The sequence below is a fragment of the Miniopterus schreibersii genome (genome assembly GCF_964146895.1).
Source record: "Miniopterus schreibersii genome assembly, chromosome: 1".
In the NCBI taxonomy this organism is placed as follows: Eukaryota; Metazoa; Chordata; class Mammalia; order Chiroptera; family Miniopteridae; genus Miniopterus; species Miniopterus schreibersii.
This window is the reverse complement of record NC_138101.1, coordinates 142,774,873-142,791,884: the sequence shown is the minus strand read 5'-3', so window position 1 is coordinate 142,791,884 and position 17,012 is coordinate 142,774,873. Positions and strand designations below refer to the sequence as shown.

Sequence of the window (17,012 nt, the reverse complement as noted above, 5' to 3'; positions counted from 1 at the left end):
GGGCATCGGTCTTCCCGTAAGGAACCAGGAAGCGGGACCCAAGCACAGTATAGAGAGCCTCACAACTTGAAATGCAGACTTTTTCAGTCGCAAAGAAGGAGCAGCTCCACACCCGCACTTGAGGGAACAGGACACTGAGGGGTCGAGAGGTTGGATGACTTTAGTCCCACATTTCTCTCGGCTCCATTCAGTGATCCCTGTTCCTCCCCAGCGGGGCTAGGCACCTGCTCAAGTTGGGTCCTTCTTTACTTTCACCTGGACCTGGACATGAGTCTATGCCCATCAGAAGCGTAGCCCCAATTCTGTTATTCAAGTGTGGAATATAGTGGGGAGGGGGCAGAAAGACACTCAGAGAGTCCCCGTTCCTTTTCTTATAATTACCCTACTTCAGCCTGGGAAGCACCCAGTCCCCAGTCACTCCAGGGCACTTGCTGCCTTCCGCATCAGGGAATGACTGTGAGGGAGGGGAGGTGTGACGGGCTGTGGACAGGCCTGGCTAGAGGGCTGTGGCAGCACTCGAATAGATAGGGGCAGTGTAAGAAGCCTGTGAGTTGGCGAGTGGAGAGGGTCCCAGATGTAGGACTTGCATAAGTGGAAAGGGTTTCACAGCAAGCAGGCTGGATGTGTGTGCAGGGAGGTGCCTTGGATGAAGAATAGGACTGGGGAGAGAGTTAGAACCCAGAAGTATAGGTATAGGTATCCCTAAACTGTGTGCAAACGCCATTCTATGCAAGGCATAGGTCAGTAGGGGATGGGGGTGGGGAGTCTAGACGTGTAGAAGTGGTGGGCGTGCCCTGAGTACCTTAGTTTGGTTGGAGAGACAAAAGACTAGCCCATAAATTGGTGCTGACTGGGTAGCATGGGGTCAGGCTATTCTATCCTATCCATGTGATAGTTGATATAAGCTGTAGAGAAGGAGGTAGTGTGCAAAGAGAGAACCTCTCTTTTCCTAATGGGCTTTAGGGAAGGCTTCATGTTGATGGTGGAGCTTCACATGGCTTGGAAGCAAGGAATTACTGACCTGGGGGTGAGGCAAGGGTGGTGTGGTGGTGGTGAACTGTGAAAAATTAAGGAGGCTGGAAAGTTCAATGTATGTTCAGGGAAGGATGAGAAATTCATCTGGACAATAGGGATCCACTAAAGGCTTCTGATCTATAAAGTGAGGCATGCAAGATGGAACTTTGGAAGGCCCACCAGGTCTGGGTGTATATGATGGGGTAGAGGTGATGAGGCCACATTTTAGGCCCTTTGATGGGAGGAAGCAGAAATGAAAAAGAAAGGAGAGGTGGCCTTATACAACCTTATGTTATGGGGACCACAGAGCCAAGCTTCTGAGAATGCCTGGCTGGGTACCCCGTTCTCACAACTAAGGAACTCAGACTGCTGGGCCCCCTGAGTGGCAGGTTGGATATGAAGGAAGTCGGGCTCTTTTAAGAGTAAAACACGGCACCCAGCCAGTGTGGCTCAGTTGGTTGGGGTGTCATCCCATGCACTGAAGGATTGCGGGTTTGATTCCCAGTCAGGGCACTTACCCATGTTGTGGGTTCGATCCCTGGTCAGGGCGTGTATGGGAGGCAACTGATCAATGCTTCTAACATCAATGTTTCACTCTCTCTCTCCCTTTCTCAAATTAAAATAATAATAATAATAATAATAATAATAATAATAATAATAATAATAAAGACTAAAATATGGCCTTTAGGAGGCTGTTTATTAGGAAAAAAAGACTCTGGTTCAGGCTTCATCTCAGGTCAGCAGGGCAACCCACTCAGGCTCCCCATTCTTGTGTCTTGTTTCTTCTGCTTGTTCAGTGATGTGGACCAGGGGGTGACCCACAGGACCCTGGGGGTAGCTTCCCTCCAGGGCAGTGCCTAGGGCCAGGGTCATGGCAATGCTCACTACCATGGCAGTGCTCCTGTGGAAAGCCAAATTAACAATGTTAGAGTCAGAGGTCAGTGCCAATTTCACCCCAAATTGACTCCCTCCTTCTCCCTACTCCATACTGTAGAGGAATCAAGATTCCTGGACACTAGCAGGGGATCATAGTGGAGGGTTGGAAGGCAGGGACAGCAGTGACAGCTCTTAGCTCTGGGCCTTTTGCTTTGATGAAACCAGAGCACTGAGCAGACAAAAGGGAGGAAGCTAGATTCATTGGTCTCCATTCTTTGAGCTGAGATATGACTCCCACTTCCTGGACCTCAGTTTATTTTATCTGTATCAAAGAAGCAGAATTATCTCAATCTCATCTTCTTCCTTCCATCACCCAGGAACCCTTGTAGAGTGACTAGAGGTTTTGCCATGTTAGGAACGGCAAGCTGACTGTACTTAGAAGTGAGGGTGGGGATGTGGGGGCTACAGAGAAGCTCACTGTGGGCCAGAGGCAAGGAGGAGACAGGAAGCAAGGTTGGGGCGGGGGTGGGGGTGGGGTTGTAGTATCAGAAGAGGAAGAGGAGGGAGAGGAAAAAGAGGAGGAAGACAGCTTGAGGGTGGGAGGAGACCAAAGGTAGGAGGTGGCAAGTCAGGGGTGTTCGTATTCATTATGTAGGTAGTGCATGTGTGTGCATAGGTACAAGGGTGTGTGCTAATTTACATGCAGATAGCTGTGTCTTTGCACATGTGCATGGGTGGGTGCATATACATGTCTGCTGTATACACAGATGCATGCGTATGGGTGCATGTGCATGGCTGTAAGTACAGGACAGTGGGAGTGTGTGTGAGCCTATGCCTGTCCCTGAATAGGAGCCAGACTCAAGAAACCAGAAAGACTAGAGGGTAAAATCAAGGCTTTACTGCCTCAGCCAGAAGAGGCCTGGAAAGAGGGTGGTTTAACCTTCTGTCTTAGCTGGAACCACTCCTGAGGCCCCAAGGTCAGAGGAGTTTCTTTACCTCTTGCCACAAGCCGGGGGAAGAGGAGAGAGATACCACCCTGGCTGGGATCCTGAGGGAGCGGGGTGTGTGTGTGTGTGTGTGTGTGTGTGTGTGTGTCCTATGCCCCTACTCTAGAGGTGAGATAGCTTCCCAGTCTGCTTCTGCCTCCTAGGGCCTAGTTAAGGCTTGGGGAGTGGGGGTGGTCATGGGGTGTTAGCATGGGGGTATGTGGTGGGGAGGCAGGCTCCAGGAGCAGGGGCTTTCCTGTGACCATGTTAGAGCAGCCCCTGCCCCCTCCAGGCTCAGTGATGCCTGGATATAGCCCCTTCCTATCCTGCCTGCCTCTCCTATGACTCTTTTTGTGATGGAACCAGTTCCAGGCCTAGGAGCTGAGTCTGCTGGTGGTAGCCAATGGAGGGACTGGGGGAGCAGGGAGGAGAGCTGGTAGCCTCCCTTCTCTGGCCTGGGCAGGTCACTGGGGCCCTGTAGTGTGGTTGGGGTTTGGGAGCAAGCCAGCCATCCAGGAAGACTGTGGGGGAGGCCAGGAAGGCAGGAAGCAGGAACAGGCGGGGAAGCAGCAGGAGAGAGGATGGGGCAGGGAGGGGATGTGAGGAGAGGAGAGAGACAGATGGGAAAACAGGAGAGCAGCTGAAGAGAAGGCTGCAGCCAGCAGGGGGTGGGTAAGTGCTGTGGGGCCGATGGCTGAGCCTGCTCCCTACTCTTCATTTGGGAAGGTCTAGGAAGGCAGCTAGAGGCCTGGAGGACATGGCAGTGGAGAGAAAAAAGGGAAGGCGACTGGGAAACTTTCCTACTTTCTGACCTGTGGGAGAGAAAGGGAAAAAGAGCAGCTAGTTCTGGGCTCCAGAACTAGCCACTCCTCATTTGGTTCTGCAGTGAGAAGCCTGTCCTCTCCCTGGTGCTGATTTTGTGCCCACCCCCCACCATCACCAAGGTGCCTCAGGCTTGCTCACTTGCCTGACCATCATTCTTTCCTTCATTCACTCAACAACAGATATGTGTATAGAGAAATTCAATGCAAAGTTCAGCTGTGCATTCCTGTTTGCTCAAGAGCTGGCCGAGTCCTCCTGGATGCTGTGGGGCCAGTTAGGAGGTGCGGGTTCTTGTCCCCACCCTGTCAGCTGTCTGCCCTCCAAACCTCAGCCAAACTCCATGACACTAAGGGAGGTATTCTGCAGTGGCAAACCCTGGTTCTTCTGCTTCCACCTCTAGGCAGGCCCCATCCAGCCTCCCCATCTGCCCCCCTGCCAAATCCCACTTTTCTCAGTCCAGTCTCTCTGCTCAGTCAGCTGCTTGTTGGCTACTGCTTATGGCCTTCTGCTCCCCTCCCTTAGCCTTTGCTCCTATCTCCTGTCACTTGAAAATCTCTCTTGCTCCTCTCTGTGTTGCCTTCCTGCAGGATGTCTGTTTAGACTGGGCCATCCTGCCTGCCCTGCCTGCGGAGCTGCAGGTCCAGTGGGGTCATTCTTCAGTGACGAATCTGAGTGTCCTGGGTGTTTGGATGGGTGCATTGGTGGGAACTGCCTACTCAACGAGACTTACATTTCTTGAGGACCAGGATTGTCTCTTGTTCCTTTTGAGGGAAGCCAATGGCACAGCTGCCAAGAGCTGAGTTCTGGGCTCCTGAACTAGCTACTCCTCCATGGCCTCACCCTGAGCATAACCCCCTAATTCCTCCGGCCTCTTGTGTACAATAGGGAAGCATCTGTCTGCTTTATCCCTGAGGTTGAAGATCTAGTGAGATGAAGAAGGTATGAGGATCTTTCTTAAACTATAAAGTGTTCTACAAAGTATAAGAAGTTGTTTTCATTTAGGAAGCCTACTACCACCTTTGCACAAACACACATTCTTTTTTTTTTTTTTAATATGTTTTTATTGATTTCAGAGAGGAAGGGAGAGGGAGCGAGGTAGAAACATCAATGATGAGAGAGTCATTGTTCGGCTGCCTCCTGCGCGCCCCCGCTGGGGATCGAGCCCGCAACCCGGGCATGTGCCCTGACTGGGAATCGAACTTCGATCTTCTGGATCCTAGGTCGATGCTCAACAACCACTGAGCACACCGGCCAGGCACAAATGCACATTCTCGGCAGCAGTAGATCTAGCTGAGCGGTTGCCCCTGCCTTTGCCGCTCTTCTTCCTTCTCTCTTCCTTCTTCCACCCCACGGCTTCCCCGCCACGGTAGTTACCTAGCTCCATTTTTATGGAACAAGTGCAAAGGAACACCTGCGGTTCAACAGGTAAACCTTAGTTTACTGTAATCTAAATCTCAGCCTTTCCTTATTCCCCCCCAGGGATGTGTAACACAGCCCACGCAGGAGCTGAAAGGGATAAAACTGCTCTCTCTCGCTTAGCTCGGTACCCAGAATGGAGCTGGGCACTGAATAGGTGCCAGCCACAAGTGTTGAATGGATACAGTGGGTTCACCCACATGGTGGGTAGACAGAGACATGAAAGCATCATGCACTGGCCCCTGAACCCTGCACCCTCACATTTGACCCCCAGACTCAAAATCATGTATTAATTCAGTTCCACTTGAGTCAATGTCAATCATGTTAATTATTCATGTTGTGTGCCTACCATGTGCCAGGTCATGATACCCAGTCCCTATAGATTCTTGTCCCTGTGTAGACACCTGGCATAAAGGTGGGAGAGGATGGCTTGATGACATCAGTTCACCCAGAGCAGGGAAGAGCAGCATGGGATTAGTGGGTAGGGGTCTATGGAAGATCCAGGGACCCAAAGACCTTTGCAAGTGAATGGAAAGCCTGCCAGGGTCCGAAGTGCTTGTTCCTGTCTCCTCCCACCAGAATTAAAAGTTGGTGGGAGGCCTAGGGTCTGAGCCAAGTTGTCATTTATCAACAAATATTTTCTCATCGGATGGAGGTGCTGAGGTACTCTGTTGCCAAGGTTGGCCTCATCTTGTTTGGGGCTGGCACACAGGTCACAGTGGACAACACCAGAATGGACCAAGTGCACACACAGTACATTCATTTTTCCTGAACCACAAATGAGAATACATTATGCAACAGAAAGACCAAATGCTTGACATCAGGGCTCTCTGGTACTCATATAGTTGCTGAACATAGAAGCACAAATGTTAACACACACACACACTTCCAAGATAGGCCCCCTGTACCTCTTGAGCCACTCATTTTTGTTGGCTTCTATTTGTACCACAAATATTCCCCTGAAGTCAGCTTCCAAGCTATGCCCATGGCCCTTCCTGCCCCCAATCCTTCCTCTTAATGAGTGATGAGTCTGAAAGAGATCCATGGGCCTGGGCTTGGGAGAAGGAGCAGTAAAGAAAACCTTGGGGCAGTCAGAATCTGTCTTGGAAAAAAGAGAAAAGACAGGTTTTGGAAAAACACAAACAATCAAATTGAAAAATGGGCAGAGAATCTAAAAAGACATTTCTCCAAAGAAGACATACAGATGGCCAACAGGTACATGAAAAGATGCTCACCATCACTAATTATCAAGGAAATGCAAATCAAAACCAGAAGATATCATCTCATACCTGTTAGAATGGCTGTTATCAAAAGACAAGAGATAGCAAGTGTTGGTGGTGAGATGGGGAGAAGAGAACCCTCCTGCACTGTTAGTGCGAATGTAAATTGCTGCAGCCACTATGGAAAACAGTGTGGAGGCTCGTCAAAAAATTAAAAATAGAACTACCATATGGCCCAGCAATTTCGCTTCTGAATATTTATCCAAAGAAAATGAAAATGCTAACTCAAAAAGATATCTGCACCCCCATGTTCACTGAAGCATTATTTACAGTAGCCAACACATGGAAGCAGCCTACGTGTCCATTGATAAATGAAAGGATAAAGAAAATGTTCACACACACACACACACACACACACACACACACACACAGGAATCGTATTCAGCCATGAAAAAGGAAGAAAATCTTGCCATTTACAACAACATGGATGGACCTTGAGACATTATGCTAAGTGAAATAAGTCAGATAGAGAAAGACAAATACTGTATGATCTCACTTATATGTGAGATCTAAAAAAAAAAACCCCAAATAAAAACAACAACAACAACCCTTCAGCTCATAGACACAGAGAACAGATTGGTGGTTATCAGAGGTGGTGGGGAGGAAGAGGGGGATGGGGTGGATGAAATGGGTGAAGGGGATCAGAAGGTACAAACTGTTGTATACCTTAAACTAATATGTTATACATCAATTAAACCTCAAAAAACACAAAAAAGGTCTTGGGCTTTCTCTTGCCAATTCAGGCCAAGTGCTTGAGGGACAAGAATTGGCGGCTCTGAAAGGAAACTAGTCATTCTATCCCTTCAACCCTCAGCAAAACCCGTCTGCCTGGCATGACAGAGGCTGTAAATTCAATTATAACTCAAGTAGGAGGTGGACGTTTAGGAGTTTGGCCAGGAATGGGACCAGGGCAGGTGAGCAGACACAGATGCAGATATACACACAGACCCACATTGCATTTAGGAGAGACACAGACTAACCCCCACAGATGCATGACACCCACACAAAGAGATACAGGGGCACAGATACCAATTCAGAACACATGTACTTATACCCAGAGAGACCACGGCCACACAGAGCCACCATACACTCTCACAGAGAGCTCCTCCTGTCCCCTGCCGCAGCCAGCAGAGCCAGACTCTTACCTGAGAGTGCAGAGCAGAGGGCAGGAGGAAGTCAGGATCGCCCGGTCCTCAGGTGTATTTGTATAAGGCAGCGATTTTCAATAGTGTGTTGCAGCACCCTGGGGTGCCACAAGAATTTTTTTAAAACATGCAATACCTGACTATTTAGTCAGGGGTGCTGACCTCTTTTCCCTTACATTGTCCAATAAAAATGTGACAACAGCTAACACAATAGATGTCCTGTGTGAATGAATAAAAATTATACGATTTGTGTGTGTGTGTGTTTTCAAATCGGCAAAAATATATTTTTTGGTGTGCTGCAGAATTTTAATAATTAGTTTATATGTGCCATGAGGTGAAAAAGGTTGAGAATCACTGGTAAAGGGGAGGGTCTGGGAGGGGCCAGGTGCACTGGGAGGATCATGGGCAGAGGGTGTGGGGAACAAGGGCGGATGGCCTAATCTCTGTCTGGGCAAAGAGGAGCTGGAAGCAGTTTGCACGTGTGTGTGTGTGTGTGTGTGTGTGTGTGTGTGTGTGTGTGTGTGTGTAGTAGGTGGAGAGAGTAGGGAACAACCCATTACCTGATTGGTCTGGTCTGGTAACAAGATGCATAGAACCAAGGCAAGGCTGTTCAGCACCAGGCCAGCTCTAAATATCTGTGGAGCTGCTACTGAATGCCAGGCCGTGAGATGCTTCACACAGTTTAGTTAGCCCACTGACTCCTGCAAATAGACAGGATTCTCACCTGCTTCCAGGGGTGGAGGAAATAGTGACCCCGGTGGAAGGAACAGGTTGACAATTTGCCCTGGGCACCAAGCCCCAGTTCTGAGTTCTCGAATGTGCTGCCACAACCCAGGGAGCCATATTGTGAGTGGAAATCAAACAATTCAGAAAAGGGGACTTTTGGGATGGAATTCAGACAAGAGGGAAAGGAGCCAGGGGTTTTGAAGTCCAGGCTGCCAACTTGCTCTGCACTCTGCAATCCCCTGTGCTCTGGCCTCCTCTAAGCCTTTGACCTCTGCCGTGGGCCACAGCCTTTTGCTCTGTGTGCTCTGGCCACACTGGCTTCCACTTGTGCCCTGCAGACAGACCAGATACCCCTGTTACAAGCTCTCCTGTCTCCCTGGATCCTTTCTTCTAGTGTCACTTGTCCCCCACTGGACTGTATGCCCATCTTTTATTCCCAGGGACTGGCCCTTAGCAGTTCTCCCAGCACTTAGCAGGTGCCAGTAAGTATCTGGTGAATTTGGAGTGTAGTTATTGTTGGGTAATGATGGAAATATTATATATATATATATATATATATATATATATATATATATATATATACACTTCCATTTCTGTGGTTTATTTTTTGTGTTTTTTCTCCTTGTTACACATTTTTCTGGAAAAAGGAGGAGCATATCTTCCAGGATTGCAGCCCCCTGGCTGACCTGAGCTCACAATGCTGGGCAAAACTGAGGCCAGCTGAGACTCCCATTCTCAGTGAGGCAAAGGGCTTGGTCGGCTCCTGTTACAATCAAGAACAAGAACCATGTGAAATCACAAGAGAAAGCAGAGAAGTGAAAACAGTCACTGTTCCAGGTTTTCCTGTAAGGAGCCTGGATGAACTATCTGTACCTGAATGGCATTAAATTCATTTTAAAAAGTAATGTATCTGGCTGGTGTTGCGCAGTGGTTAGAGATTCGGCCCATGCACCAAAGGGTCGCGGGTTTGATTTCTGGTCATGAACCCGGGTTGTAGGTTCAATCCCTGGTCCTGGTTGGGGTGCGTGTGGGAGGCAATCAATCGATGTGTCTCTCTCACATTGATGTCTCTCTCTCTCCCTCTCTCTCTCTCTCTCTCTCCCTTCCACTCTCTTTAAATGGATCCGGTGAGAATTAACAACAACAAAAAGTAACGTATCTAGTCTCTGGGTAAAGATGGCCGAGCGCGGTCACAGCTTCTCATTGACTGCGTTCAGCCCATCTGGAAACTTGTTCAGACTGCATGTACTTTGGCTGCTGTAGCTGGAGGAGCCCCTTCAGTGGGAATTAAAGCTGCAAATGGTGTGGTATTTGTGGTATTAGCAACTGAGAAGAAACAGAAATCCATTTCGTATGATGAGCGAAGTGTAGACAAAGTGGAGCCAATCGTCAAACACACAGGCTTGACTCTAGTGGCATGGGCCCAGATCACAGAGTGCTTGTGCACAGAGCTCCAAAACTAGCTCAGCAATATTATCTTGTTTACCGAAAACCCATTCCCACAGCTCAGCTGGTACAGAGAGTAGCATCTGTGATGTGAGAATATGCCCGTCAGGTGGTGGTCGTCCATTTGGAGTTTTTTACTAATTTGTGGTTGGAACGAGGGACGACCATATTTATTTCACTCAGATCCATCAAGAGCTTACTTTGCCTGGAAAGCCACAGCATGGGAAAGAACCATGTGAATGGGAAAACTTTCCTTGAGAAAAGATATAATGAATATCTAGAGCTTGAAGATACCATTCATACAGCCATATTAACCCTAAAGGAAAGCTTTGAAGGGTTAAGTGACAGAAGATAACATAGAAGGTGGAATCTGCAACGAAGCTGGATTTAGGAGGCTTATTCCACCTGGAGTAAAAAGGATTACTTGGCTGCCACAGCATAATAACAAAGTGACAGAAAAATCCAGAATTTCAGAGAACCTCTATATTTTAACTAGTTTAAAGTATGCTTTGTTTGCAAACTTTTTGCATACTTATTGCAACATGATTTAATGGATCAATGTTTTTAAAATGACACTTATAAATCATAATAAACTGTTAAATCAAAAAAATAAAATTTAAAAAGTGACACACCTATTGCCAGATGGGTACTAGACTTATTGGGGTGTTCAATTTGTAAGGTATATAAATGTCTAATCACTATGTTGTATACCTGAAAGTAATACAATATTGAATGTCAATTGTAATTGAAAAATACTTTAATAAAAAAAGAAAAAAGTAACATATTTGAGAGAAATGAAAACAGGTCCTCACAAAGGTTTATACTTGAATGTTCAGCGTAGCTTTGTTTGGAAAAGCTAAAAATTGGGAGCTTCTCAAATGTCTATCAGTAGGCGAATGAATAAGCAGATTGTAGTGTATGCATTTGCTGGGATACTACTCAACAATAAAAAGACCTTTGCTATATGCTAAAATATGTTTGAGTCTCAAAATAACTGCCAAGTGAAAGAAGCAGCACATACTGTACAATTCTATCTAGAAAATTCTAGAATTTTGGAAAATTCTAGGAAATGTGAGCTAATTACAATGACCGCAGATCATTGATTGCCTGGGGACAGTGTGGTGGGAATGGGGAGGAGATGGAGGGAGATGCTAGTAAGGGACACCAGGACACTTTTGGGTTTGATGGATATTTACATTATCTTAATTGTGGTGATGGCTTCATGGATTATACATATGGCAAAACTTATCAAATTGCACAATTTGTGCAGTTTATGGTATGTCAATTTGGTCTCACTGAGAGCTGTAAACAGAAGTAACATAACCACATCAGAAAATGATTTGAAAAATGGAAAGAAGGAAAAAGAGTGATTCTTCATTATTTTCATCGTGGGTAGAAAAATATTTCTGTGTCAGGTTCTTTTATAGTATTAATTATCTCTTATCAGCTCTTGGAGATAAGTGTTACCTTCCCTTCCTTTGTAGATTAAAAAAAATAAAAATCCAGGATTCAAAGAAGTTAAGAGGCTTGCCTGAGGCCATCCAGCCGGTGTGCAGTTAGTCCCAATCATAACAATCTGAGTCTAGCCTGGGTCTTCTCCACCTTACTATTGTCTCTCCTTTCAGGAATACTCTTCTGGAAAATTCCAGCCTGCTTTGTTAACATTGTGGACAAAGGACTTTGGTCAATGACTAGATGGAGAGTTATTACTGCATCACCCACACATTTGCTGTGAGCCTTGGGGGAGCCAGGGCATGGGAGATGGAGGCCCACAGAGAGGTGCCTGCAGTACTCCCGCCCCTCAGCCCACACTGCGTGAATGGCAGGACCTGTGTCCACCCACGCCCTGTCTTTGCCAGCCCTTCACACTCTCTCTCCTAGGAATCCTCCTTTCCCCCTTTAGGGACCCTGACAACATGATCTCCCCACAGCTTTGGCAGGAAAGGGGAGGCCTATGTCCTCAGGAACCCTCAAGGGAGACTGAGGGGCTGCAGGGCTGAGGAGTGCTGTGGGGGCTCACTGCTCTAGTCCCGAGGTTTAGGGCCTCAGTTCTCATCATCTCTGGAGTCATGGTCTGAGCTCGGGGTCCCAGTCACTGCAGGCACATGCTGGGAGGTATGGAGGTGGTAGACCTGTCTTTATGGGGTGGACAGAGAAGCCAGGACAGACTGAGTGGCCTGGGTGAGGTGAGAGGCCTGAGGGAGGTGAGGATGCCCACAGCAGGGTGAGCATGCTGGAGTCAATTTACAGCAGAGCATGGTGCTCTGGCTTCTCCCCTTCCCAACCTGAAGGTGTGCAAGCAGAGCCTCGGCCGCATGTGTGTCCCCTTCCTTTGCACTGTGCCTTACAGGTGGGAAGTGCTCACCAAGTGCTTGGACTTATTGCTTGGCTGAGAGAGGAGGCACTTCCCTGCCAGAAAGGTACCAAGTGGAAGAGAAAGGAGCCTGGGGAGCAAAGAAGACACGACTGGGTAAGGGGCTGGGCTCAGGGAGAGGAGAGGCTAAAGGGTGTCTCCTGCAGTGGTAGAGGCTATGGGCAGGGGTCTCCAGAGGGTGCAACTGACAGTGAAGGCCAGAAGGCAGGATGGCCCTCTCTCTGGCCTCCAATCTCTCTCAGCAGAGCCAGCAAGGCCCCTTGTTCGGACTGGTTTTGGGTGGGAGGGAGGCAGGCCAGCCAGGCTCCTTTACATGGTTTGGGTGGACAGGTTTCTCACTGCAGGAGGGCAAAAGTGGCCAGCCCTGGGCATGCACTGGAGAGTGTGCTTCAGGGCTGGGGCATCGGCCTGAGTGATTCAGGGCAGGTGCAGTGGGGAGGCCTCCACCCCTCCATCCAGACTCCTGGGCAGCTCACCGACCTGATGGCCAAAGAGAAGCTAATAACAGCTGCCCTGGCTAATTCACAGATTTCAGAGCTTGACGAGATCAAATGGCATCACGTGTGTGAGGGGTTGGCCATGTCAGATGTAAGTGGGAGGTGGTGTTACTACTGTTAGGATGAGCACTGAGGACCTATTTGACTTCCTGGCCTCTCTGTTCCTTCCATTGCTCACACAGGGATCTTCCTATTGGACATGGCCCCACCTCTGGCCTCTGGTATCACTCAGAGTATCTCACCAACAGGCTCCTGAGCAGTTCCCTCCCTGCCCAGCCTCTTGCAATACCTTCTTTCTTCCTAAATCGACCAAATGTCCAGGTTTGCCTAGACTTGAGGGGTTTCTGGATGCAGGACTTTCAGTGCTAAAACAGGGTCAGTTCCAGGCAAACAGGGACAATGGGTCACCTTCCTGCCCTCCCCACCCCCAGGCTGCTTCCTCTTCCCCTCGGTGAACATGGTGTCCAAGCATTTCAAAGCTCTCTTTCGCCCTGGATGACCTCTCCTGCCTTGAAGCCTCTAGTCCCGGGCATGCCACTCAGAGATGGGGCATGCCACCCCTGGCCATTCCAAAGACCCTTCCCCCTTCTCAGGGGGCCAGCCAGCTCTCAGCAACCCCTTAGCCCTCTGTTGGGCTTCTGTCCTCTCTACCCCTCAAAACTGTGCCAGACCTTTTCCCTATCCCTACAGGATGTGACCCCACCCACACCACACCCCTATGAGAGGCCCCTGGGATGAGCTTCAAGGGGGAAGAGTACCTGTCTGTCCCCTCCAACCCTCTCTGCCTTCCCAAAGGAAGGAGCACCTGAGCACATGCAGGCAAGCCCGGTCTGCACCCCACATCCATGAGGGTCTGCAGGCCTGAGTCCTTGATGTTGTCTTGGCCCTTCCCCTCTCCACTGTGCTCACCCCAAGTCATGCCAATACTCTGAGGACTCCTGCTCACTCTCCCTGCACCCCCACTGCTCTGCCTGGCCCAGACCCCTTCCTCCAGGCTCTGGACACAGCTTCCTACTTGTATGCTTGAGTGTTCACCTTCCTGTGCCCTCAACCAGGCGAAGCACACAGTAGGTGCTGCTACTGCCATGGGCAAGCCCTGATGGGGGCAGCACTTGGCTTCTCGTGTGGGCAGCTCTGGGGAAAACACTCTGAGTCATCTTTGCAGCCACCAAGGAAAAGAAAGTCCCCTACAAGGGAGACCCCAGGGGGTCAGTTCCACACAAGGGTTCACTTCCCACTGCTGGGCCTAAAGCTGGAAGGCTCTAGAGACCCCAGCCCTGGGTGTGCCTTGGAGAACAGAGTGGAGGGCTGGGTTCCCAGGCCATCTTCCCTTTTGCTTCCTGATACCTCAAATGACTTTGGTCCTGCCCTTCTCTGGCATGTGTATTCTCGGGAGAGGCGGGGCCCAGACTTTGTCCTGGCACCTGGAGCCTGCCCAGGGCTAGTCCCTCTGGCTCAATCTCATGCACTCTGAGTCTTCTCCACCCAGAGCCAGGCCTGGCCTGACCTGAAAGGCCTGCACATACCCTTGTCAGTAGGAGTTAGCACAGCAGTTTCTTGAGCCAGGAATGGCCAAGGGGGACAGTGGAGGGAGGGCTTTGTAGGAAAGGAACACTGCTTTAAGCCGTCTTCTCGCCCCTTCCCATTTGGAGGGCCGCTGCCTGGAAGTTGGGCTCTCATGCAATCTAGCTCCTCCCACCCTCTTCCTCAATACTCACCCACCCACTCAGAGCTGGCTAGTGGCACCAGTGATGTCTAAGGGCTTAGCCCCAGTCAAAAGAATGGTTCCTAGGCACTGGGATGTGAGCGTGGAACTGAGCCTGGTGGGATCCAGAGGCAGGTGAAGCACAGGGACTGCTTCCAGGAGCACCAATGTTAGCTGCAGAGAGATGGCAGCCAGAGCAGGGATTTCAGAGGGAACAGGGCATAGGGAGGAGAGCAGGCAGGGAGGACTCCCTGGAGGAGGTGGGCAGGAGCCCAGTCTTGCAGGATTTGCTGGCAGGGAACAACATGAAGGGAAGCACAGAGAGGATGCTGAGGAGGTATCTCAGGATCTCCCCCACCAGGTCACAAAAGGTCTCCATTCTCTAGAGGTCTTCAATGTGTTCAGTCCCCAGCAGGCTGGCAGGAGGCAGCTGCTGGAGTGCCTCAAAGGATGCTGTGGTGGTAGCATCCAGAAGGTAGCTGTCAAGGTTATCCGAGGCAAGAAGAAAACTATTTTGAGCTTTACTCTGGGTCACACATTGTTATAGATAAGTACAGATGTTACTGCGTTTTTTCATTTAACCTGTCAATGACTCAATGAAGTAGGTACCCTTCATTTTATAGATGAGGACCAGAGACATAAGGAACTTACCTAAAACCACATAGCTAGTAAGGGGTGAAGATAATTTGGAATCCACGATTCCACTCTGCCTCGTTTGATGACAAGGCTGAGGAAGGGCAAGGAGTGCTTGTATTTAATGACCAGCCGTGGTCAGGGGTAGCCATTCTGGAAACTGTGAACAGGGTCTGAGTAGTGCAGGCTCGATGGGTGGGGCCTCAGCGTGTGGTCCAGAGGGTCTTTTCTCCCCTGCATGCTTCCCTCCTCTTTTCTTCCTCAACAAGAATCCCCAGACTTGCAGCCATCTTGTCCTTGGGTTGGCTCTGGGTCTGTGTACCACAGACCCGTAATACCTCCCAAAGGGAAGAGATGTAACCTGGACCCTTGAAGTCTCCGGGCAGCTGCTGGAGTTGGGAGGAGGAATGCTGGGCAGGGAAGCAGGTGCCCTGCTGGTTTCCAGTTGCATCTGTGTTTCAAAGAGGCTGTGCAGCCTAGGCAGATGGGGCTACCTTTCTGGGCCTTCCCATCTCCATTCTCGTGGAGGTGGGAGGTGGGTGTTACAGAGGCTTGAGGTAGAGGAGCTGGAGAGCAGGAGCCAGGGGAAATCGCTCCTCCCCAAACCGGGCTTTGTAACTCTGCTGCCCCCTAGTGGTGGCATGGAGTAACAGAGACAGGCTAATCCAACATCAGGCAGGCCATCTCCCTGCCCCCAGACAGGGAAGGAGGGTTCACTCTTGGTGGCCTTTACCAGCCACCTCCTCCCTCAGGGCTGCATGCGGTCTGGATGAAAGAAAGGCAACCAGAGCCTATACATAAGATCCCCACAGCTGTGCCCAGGATTGCATGGGTTATTAACTCATATATTCATTCTGCAAGTGGGAGGGTCTATAGTTTGCAAGGGCACAGTGCCAGGCCCTGGGGATCTAGGGGCCCTTGGCAAACCTTTTCTGCCCTCAGAGAGCCTCTGTTCAGTGGGAGAGCACACCGGCAAGTCGCAGACTCTGGAGAAAATAGCAGAATGTGGGGCTGTTCCAAGGTGTGACATTGTAATACTTGGGAAGCACACGGTGGAAACTGTGGGGCCCTGACTATTGGTTTGTCCCAGGCACGTGGGCCTCCAGTCTGGTGGGCTTAGAGGCCTTTGCTACTGGGTCAGTGGAGTCTCTCCTTGTGGGTCCTTCCAGAAGAGCTGGGTCACCCTCCCCATGGAATGGCTAGATTTCTACCTGTGCCTCCCTTTCCCTTGGCTGGGGAGGGGACCGAGGGAGACAGCAGTTCTTGCCTCACCCCTGCAGCCTCTTCTATCTATACCCCTCCTCCTCAGACCTGGTCTGGAAGCCTGGTTTCCAAACATGATGGAGAACGTTAGGTCTCAGCCGCATCTCCCCCTCCTAGCCTGATGCTCTGCGGGCCTCCCAGCTCCAATATCGTGACACTGTGTGGGCAGCTGATGGGAAGCTTGACTGCCACGCCACCAGGGCTCTGCCCCTGGCCTTCGGAGGCTCCGCTGGAGCTCAGCAGCCTGTGGGGGGCGGCGCATGGAGAAGGTGGGAGATGGAGCGAGCATGCCTGAGAGAGAGGCCCAGGGCAAGGAGCCTGGGTGCGTCATGTTGCTGGGAAAGTAGATGAGTCTGACTCAGTGGGAACATCCGGCAGGAATGGAAGAGAGAAGGCAGTGGCATTTCCAAGGGAGCTCTGGGGCTGTGCAGATTGGGTGTGGGGTTAGGGGTGCTGTGTGAAGGCCTGGCCAGGAAAGAGGCTAAACATGGTGGGGAAAGGAGGGCACACAGGAAGGGTGGTTCAAGGGGAGCAGAGGTTGGACCTCTGGCTGATCTGGGGAAGACAGAGAGTGCAGCGGGGCTTTCTGCTCTGGAGACAGAAGGGGACAAGTCACAGCATGGGATTAGGGAAACTGAGGCCTTGTCAATCAGGAATGTAGGGAATGCAGAGACCTCTGACCCCCTCAGGGCCCGGAGGCTCTCAGGGTGGGACTGCCAGGCAAGCTGCTCCCCTGGGCAGAGGGACCAGCCTTAGCTGTACAAGGAAAGTTCAGGGAAAGACTTTCCCAAGAAAGGCTGCTTTCTTTTTCTGGGTGAGAGAGGCTGAA

General features: G+C 50.2%; 1 pseudogene across 1 annotated transcript; it reads left to right on the top strand.

Moving 5' to 3' along the window:
- Positions 1-9,441: 9,441 nt before the first annotated feature.
- Positions 9,442-10,153, top strand: LOC308561205 (proteasome subunit alpha type-2 pseudogene; annotated as a pseudogene). Its single transcript has one exon. The product of its transcript is annotated as a proteasome subunit alpha type-2 pseudogene (transcript).
- The last annotated feature ends 6,859 nt before the right edge of the window (positions 10,154-17,012 follow it).